We start from the raw sequence: 8,661 nt of genomic DNA on the forward strand, positions 1-8,661 counted from the left end.
TTGCATGTGAATAGATTAGATCAATTTTTACCGGATATGACAAGTATTTTGTAGCCAAAAGAATAATTTCAACCTAGAAGGTTTAGTGTCATCCTAAGTAGCTCAAAAACCTCAAAAAGATGAAATTTCAAATTGCCGAGAAATCATAGAGTTCATGTTCTTTTATTTTATTTTATTTTACGTATAAAAAAAAACTAAAATCATCTTGCAAAAGTGAATATTAATAGTAATATACTACCCAAACATTCTTAACTATTCTCTCACACTTAAACTCTACATTGTCCTCAATGTTCAAAAACCGAAATTTCTGAATTCTGACGCAACAGCCTGGAAAACTCGAAAATTGTACAATTCAGTAGGGAATTAAGCAATTCCTGAATAAAAGTTTTGCGCCTACGTCTGTTCTATGATGTGTCAAAAGGTATAGTATTTCAATAAATGGTATGACAGCTAAACAATCATTAAGGTAGTTCGATAATCTAAAATATGATAACCAACTTAACATACCAACTCTTGGTGGGTTTAACCGAGCATTGTCATTTTTATTTGGCTTGGATAGCTCGTTTAATGAAAATACTATTAGGGTTAAAACCTGTTTATTTCTCTCTTTGAGAGATGGATCATTGTTGATAGTTATTCGTTACTTTTTTCCTAGGATGGGGTTGTTTATTAGTTTTGGGTCTTATTTACCGGAGTTGATTCTCCGCGTGTCGATTGTTTTCAAATAGTTTCCTCTATGTCATATCACTTATATGGGGATTGGTACCTTCCCAGTAAACTGGTACCTCCATTAGAAGTGTAGCGTATTTTTGCAAAATTGTGTAAATAAATGCATACAGGTAGCTAGTGTGTGATGTCACTTTGTATCTATATTAACTTTGTGTGAAATCTTTAATTAATTGGCATTCAATATGATCCATAAGTTCAGATGAGTAAATATGGATCCAATTCATTGTATTTGACTATATTTGGCAAATCTTTTTCTGTTTTTTAGCCTTCACATACATGCATCTGGGATCCATATTTTTCAGATATAAAAGGATAGATTTTGACGTTTAATTCCAACACTAGATTATTTTCACAAAATATCAACTCACTTATACAAAAGAAATAAAAGTTTTTTCAATCAAAAACAGAAATTCAAGATGAGAGCTGGTGAACGAAAAAAAACATATATAAATGTTACTGAAGTTTATTTTTGACAAATTTTGTCAACAAATCCTAATTATTATGATTAGTTGATGGGTAAAAATTGTTTTGCATGTAGATTAACTGATCATCCGAAGCATCTCGATGACAATATAACACCCGAACAAGTTCTGAAAATTGGCCATTGACCAATTTTCGATGACATTAATTCGGCTTAATCCTAGGCATGATGGTGGTCTATTATTCCCAAGATTGAGCTGACCAAATGTCATCAAAAATTGTCAATTTTCGAAACTTGTTCAGGTGCTATACTGACATGGAGATGCTTACGATGCTCGGTTAGTATATATGCAGAACATATTATACCTAACAACTGATCCTAAGAATTACGATTTGTATGAATAAATTTTACTTTTCGTTGTTTATTACCTGTTGTTGTACTAACGCATAGTTATGCTCTAGATAAGATCTTATTTATTTTATGGATCTTCACTTCTGTTATAAGGCTACTCGAGAACTTTGAAGATCGGACTGTAATGGGCTCAAGTGATTACGAATTTGTTGATATAACTATTGATTTTCTAATGTTAACAGACTCCACTTTTTGAGAAAATCATATAGTGGAATCAAATGCAGGTTGTACTGTTGAAAATTACAAATATTAAAGACTTTGATATTTTCATCTTGGTGTGATCATCTGCGAGACTTGATTGTCTAGAACAAACAAGTAGTTTAATTATCTTGTTTATCTTGGTATCTTAAATCTAAATGGAAGAGCCTTAACTCTAAACTTAATTATTTAGTTTCTGGTTTGTGATTTGGTGGTAAGTGGTTATCAAAAAGTTTGATTCCTTGTTGTTTTTAAGATGTCCTAGAGGAATTAGGGTACATAAATCTTCATGACGGATAGTGAAGTGAATCTTGACGGTGGACTCTTTTAAGGGATTCACGTGTATTGAACAGATTGGTTGTAGGCACAGGGATATTGAGGAAACTGGGTAACTAGGGGTAGCTTATTCTTTTTCTTTTTTTAATCATTTATTCGTTTTCAATTTCACGAGGTTTCGAATAGGAATTTGTGTACCGACTTAATTTTGAAAGTACTCAAAACTGGACCAGGTCCCGGAGTTTTTCTGCCAAACAGTTTTTCTTGTTAACAAAATCTTATGTGTCTGTGTTATAACTTTACTTCTGCACTATATTATTTTTATATATAATTATACTCATACGTTAATCATATCTTGATTAATCTTATAGTCAGTTCTTAATTGAACGTAGATCGTTATCATGGGGAACCTTGTTTTTTTGATATTTACGATTTCGAAAATAATACACAAGGTGTGTCTTAATAGAAAATGAATTAGTGGTGTATTCAGTACCATCTTCTTTGTTATTATTCTTTTATGTTTGATAATAGTTGAATTTGGATGTTGATCTTAATTTGATTCTTTTATTTAATCTTCATCAACTTACTTTTTATCAAGAAAAATAGAATTAGTTAGTAATAATTAAAGAGGTTTGACTCCCCAGAATTAGAGTTTGTTTGGTCCAAGATGTTAACCAAGTCTTTATGGGTGAAAAACGCAAACTAAAGGTTGAGAAAGACAAGATTGTAAATTTTGTGAACCTACGGTTATCATATATAGTCGGCCTAACTAAAATCATGTATTCCGTAATGCAAGTATTGGTTTATTTTTATGTTGCAAATGAATATCCTTTTTTGCACATATATTTTATCCAATGGATTTTTTTTCCTCATAACTTCTCCTAAATGTATTGGTATGTTGTTTATGTGAAAGGTAAATAGTCACAAATACCAATATTCATAAATACTAATCGTTTTTTACTTTGAAAGAAAATTATAATAATATTGAAAAATACGGATAAATGGTTATTTCAAAAGGTTACATATACATGTAAATATTATGTTTAAAATGTCTCTAAAGATATGAAACGGAACTCAACTGCCAAACTAATATTGTGGATTCTCAAACCAATGGAAGTGTTGGCGAAAATATTCCGCTAAACTAACACTTAATCATATGCAATTGTATAACATAATTAATTGCACTATTCCACACAATCGAAGCAAAAAATATAAGGATTCAGGAGTAAAAGTAAGCATGTATCAAAAATAATGATAATAACAAAAATACAAACCACATTTTAAACTAAAATACAGAATTATATTCATAATTTAAATATTGTTAGACCTAGTCGATGTAGGCATCCAAAACTAGGTTGTTAAATTTATCGTGGTTTAATCAAGGCTAAAAACATCTGAATTATAGTTCATATTGTGATTTATGCCTTTATATTATCTGGGGTCTTTCTTTTCTATGGATTTTGAAACTACGGGAAAAAAAGATTGACAAAAAGAACAAACTACATCAAAGAGTGCATAATGAAGATGAGTATCGGATACCCACACTTAAAAAATGTATTTAAATTAAATGTGGATCATATTTAGTTACTGCCTTAATGAGGGAGATAGAAATAAACACTTTGTGCTTAGAAGTTGGAAAATTGAAAAACAAAGTAATAAGAGACTGATATCTATTTTTGATGCTCATGCGTATTACTTTCGGCTCAATCTTATACCAATTCAGAAAATACTTGTGCAAAAATTTTACCTGTATAAAGATTATGATAATGGATATTTATTTCACTAGTAGTACTATAATATTTGTGTTTGATCTCTCTTATTGTTTTCTCGATCCATGATGGAAATCCAGTAGCTTAAGGCTTCCAATCGCTAGGATGAAGGTAAAAGTTAGGGAGTATATAAAACCAGGAGTTCGGCTAATTTTTTTACATTAGTTTAGTTGTCATGATAGACGTACCATTTTAAGAACCCTGTAAAAGAGTAAATCTATCGGCTAATTACTATGGAAGAGATTGACTTGAAAAAAATACATTGTCATGATGAGGGCAAGTGTCAGAGGGAGAGAAAAATATTTTGAATCAATCACCCAGATTGATCAAACAAATATTCGAATTTTCTCATCAAAATTTAGTTAATTGGGTCGACCAACCGGAGGGCCCGAAGGGAAGGAGTCCCTTTTATGGCCATTTTTTTATAAAATATAGACTAACGTAAAGTGCGATTTGATAAAAAATAATGGTTATTTGTTTGGTGTGATTAAAATTTTAGTTACTTTTTCACTGGACAAAACTGTCCCTCCACATTTTCTTTTCAATTGTTTATGTCCCCGTCACATTTTGGTAAATTTCGTGAAAAAGAGGGGCAGTCAAAGAACCCGGAAATTACATATCATGTTACCTGATCTTTTCTTGCTCCTCCTCCCCAGTTTCCCCCTTCAGACTTTTGTCACCGCCGAGACCCACCTCCACCACCACCAGCAACCAACACCACCATTACCACTAATCACTAATTCACACATTCGTAAAAAAAATCAAATTTTATTTCATATTTTTGACCAATTTTCCACTTTTGATTTCGATTTTGCAATACAGATTTCAGCGTCTCTTCTCGGTGGAGGTTGTTGTCACCGCCGACAACCTCACCACCACCACTACTACTATCACCACCAGCACCAACAATTTTTATTATATATTTGAATTTCTCCAATTTTGATTTCAATTGATACACCAAATTCGAATTTAAATTCATACTCACCACCACCACCCTCCTCCTCCAACTCCCTCAATTTCAAATAGAAAACACTTAAATTCATATATCATACGATGTTTCGTACACAAACACTTCAATTCATACACCAATTCTTATTTCAGATGTAAAGTTCATCAAATTAGTTACAGATACATATGTTTTTCCACATCGTCTCTTCTTAACTTCTACTACAGCTCTTTTACTTGTTTGTGGAAATGCCTAAGAGAAGACCATTGTTTAACTTCAATCAACCCATTTTTTTGTAGCTCTTTTATTTGTACACCAAATTTGATACACAAAACACTTCAGTTCATATAATGCTTCAATACACAAACACTTTAATTTGTACACCGAAATTGATTTTAAATATAAAGCTCGTCACATAATTTACAGGTACTTATGTTGAAATCTTTAATGGAAAATTGAAATCAAATTTGATATACAAAACACTTCAGTTCATATAATGCTTCAATACACAAACACTCCAATTTGTACACCAAATTTGATTTCAGATATAAAGTTCATCACATAATTTACAGGTACTTATGTTTCTCCATCTTGGCTCTTTTTAACTTCTCAATCATGTTTGTGCAAATTCCCAAAAGAATACCATTGTTTAACTTCAATTAACCCATTTTTTATAGATGGATTCATCGCAATATAACGTCCGTTGAAGCCCGAGACTTATGGCTGCAAGATAGCCAATCCCAGCGTCAGAAACAACTATGGCGTGCTCAATGCAAAGCAAAACAAGAGAAATTGACCGAACAATAAAAACAGGCGTTGAATGCAAGAAGCTTTATTTCCTATCAAAATCGGAAGACAAGAATTAATGAAGCCAGTACAAGTTGTAAGCTCACTGATTCTAATGCTCAGTCCTTAAGTAAGGGTTTAATAATATAAACTTATTATGTAGATTTTTTTTTTTATATGTGCAGCAAGTGTACAAGTTTATGACTCGGGTGGAAAGCATAAAGCAGAATCAAGTTTGATTCCTTGCCGAAGTCCTAGAGTTGAGCTTCAGTAGAGAGAACTTAAATTATAAAAACACTATATTGTAATGAAGGAAAGACGAAGTTCCATTATTGAAATTGAAAAGGAAGCACATCTACAAAGACGTAGAAATGCTTATCATCATATGAAGAAAACAAGAGGAATTGAAAACACAAGTTGCAATAATAACTTTCAAGGTACTGCGAGAACATTGATTCCACGGCCCGAGAATTTTAGAGCAAGTTAAGCACCGAGATGTGGATTTCGAGAAAGAAAGAGATGGCCATCAGGGAGTGACAGGAACAAGTTGCAGTTGAAACTCTCAAGGTGAAGCAGTGGCTTCGATTCCATGACAAAATCCCATGGTCCTCGAGCAATTTCAGCATGGTGTTGTGCACGCCGCAGAGAATGATAAAGAGGAAGAAGGAAAGACGTATAACGAAAGATGACGGGCATTGAAGGAACAAAGGAAGTTTGAAAAACAAAATATGGGAGCAATATTACTATGCCCAAGTTCAGCATCAAGCTAATGCATCATTCCCATGTAATGCAGCAGTAACAGTGGTCATTCCCTCCCAAACCCCAGATCTTGACTGCGAGGCATCCCGAAAGAGAAAAGGAAAGTTTGTAGCACATTGTAATCGAGTATGTAGTTTCCCCAAATACTATTTCGTATATTATACTCGAATTTTTGGTTGAATTTCACTTCAGGCATTGATTTAAGTGATTCTACCTTTTTTTATGGTAAACAGCCTCGGGGGGGAAAAGGTGAAGCGCATAAAGCAGAATCAAGTAATTTGCAATCGAGATCGGATGAAGTTGTACGGCATCATATTCTTATAAAAGAAATATTTTCCCATTTGGATTTGAGCCTTAAATCGAATAGAGATGCAGAGCAAGCTCGAATTGGAAGATTAGCATAACTCCGAAGAAACCGAATATTATGGTATGAAAAGTCATTGCTCGAACGCTGTCGAAGTCCAAGAATTGCACAATATCGAATCCTCCGAGAGAACCTGAGTTGTGATGGACTCATTGATGTACCAATTACATATGCCTCAGGTGGACTAGGTAGCCTCTTTGACGTGCCAGTAGGGACTTCCTCAAGTGGAATTCTCCGGTAAACATTTAAAAACTCGATTCTATCCTTTTTTCATATCTTTTCTTAAGTTCCAGAATTGATTTTTACTGGGATAAACTTTCCTTTTCCTTTCGATGTCATATAGGTTGACAGTGAGTTCAGTAACAAGTGAACTAGACAACCTCTTTGACGTGTAGATAACATATCCCTGTAAACCCCCTGCACTTTCAAATTATGCACGCCAGAGAAGATACTATGTAACACGTATAAGGAAGCAAAGAAGTGTTACGCATGTCATGTATAATAAACTACAAAGAAACTGACATTGTAGAATTGCTCAAACAAATATTGACGGTATACCATCAAATGCTCAATCAAATATTGATGATAGACCATCAAACGCTCAAAGGTTCAGAGAAACAATGGATAAGATAAAATGGGGTTTTTGTTTGGAATGCAAAACGATGTTCCCAGATATGTCACCTGAAGGGATCTGTACGTTTTGTTAGACAGACAAAGACAATCACTCAGAAGTTTTGTTGTTTAATAAAGACAATAAAATGGTTCCAAGAGATGTACCGGACGAGCTATCCCGTTTAACCGATCTTGAGAATATTTTGATAGGTTGTGTCCATACAGTAATGTCGGTATATCGAATCAAAGGCCAACAGTATAAATATGGTGGTAATGTTATTAATTTTGTACGAGATGTGAATGCGATAGCTAAAGTACTTCCATGTAAACCTAAAGATCTATCGGCAATTTTGGTTGTGAAGGGAACTGGCAATGTGTCAATGGAAGAGTTTATAGTTCGGCGGGAGTATGTGCGGCAAGCTCTGATGTGGCTGAGAGAAAATCATAAATACTACCCAGATATAGAAATTAGTGGGGAGAACATCGATACTTTTCCTGAGGAACGTGTTCCATGTAACCTTCAAGTTAAAGATGGAGGTATTGGCCAACAGGGAAATAGTAGTTCTTCGGCAGTAACAGTGAAGATGATGGTATGATGGACCTCCAGAGTTGCAAGATCAGAGTGTCAGTATCGATGAGTTTGAAACTGTATGCACAATTGGAGTAACAGTGCAGCTAGATCAGGAGAGGCACGTTAGAAAAGCTCTGGAGAATGATGAGATAGATAAGACCAACATGGATTTGTCGTTTACTGGTGAAGTAATTAGTGAGTTTACAACAAAAGGGTATATCAACATGGCGTTTCAGGCTTTATTTCCTGACGGTTCTGCAGATTTACAGCAACCAAGAGTTAGGAAAGTACCTGAACGTGTGTATTTTCAGTACCTGATGGGATACCATGGAGGGTGTTTCCCTCGTGACTCAAGATTTTGATATTTTACTTTAAATTCGCTGACCAGGTGGCGTGCATTATCTTTAGGATCTGTTTACATTAACAAGTACCCACAAGATCATAAACTCTTTATTGAAAGTATCCGAGAAATGGTCTCATCAGAGGACATCTGGTTAATTGGTCGTGTTTCTTATGTTGTGCAACAGATTCGTGGATGCAAAGCTTATTGGTATAGTATGCTAAAAGAGCTTATATCGATGGTGAATCAGTTGAGCCAACGTCCATATTCTTCACAATTAGTGCAGCTGACCTCCAATGGCCTGAACTCTACATGCTCCTTGACCCGGAAAACAGGTTGGAAGCTTTAGATTCAATGATAAAATGAGAGAAAGGGAAAGGTTACTAAACGATAATTCGTTGGTTGTATCATGGTTCCATAAAAGGGCAGATATATGTATTCTTCAAAGAGTTTTTGAATAAAGAATTTCCTTTGGTTGA

The 8,661-nt window shown here is 34.2% G+C and overlaps 1 long non-coding RNA gene across 1 annotated transcript; it reads left to right on the plus strand.

Annotated features, from left to right (window-relative positions):
• The first annotated feature begins 4,473 nt into the window (after positions 1-4,473).
• LOC113294198 lies at positions 4,474-8,661 on the plus strand. Its single transcript, XR_003332649.1, has 5 exons — positions 4,474-5,322; positions 5,428-5,633; positions 5,722-6,421; positions 6,529-6,896; positions 7,003-8,661. It is a non-coding gene; the product is annotated as an uncharacterized LOC113294198 (long non-coding RNA).

This window comes from Papaver somniferum, chromosome 1 (assembly GCF_003573695.1).
Source record: "Papaver somniferum cultivar HN1 chromosome 1, ASM357369v1, whole genome shotgun sequence".
Lineage (NCBI taxonomy): Eukaryota > Viridiplantae > Streptophyta > Magnoliopsida > Ranunculales > Papaveraceae > Papaver > Papaver somniferum.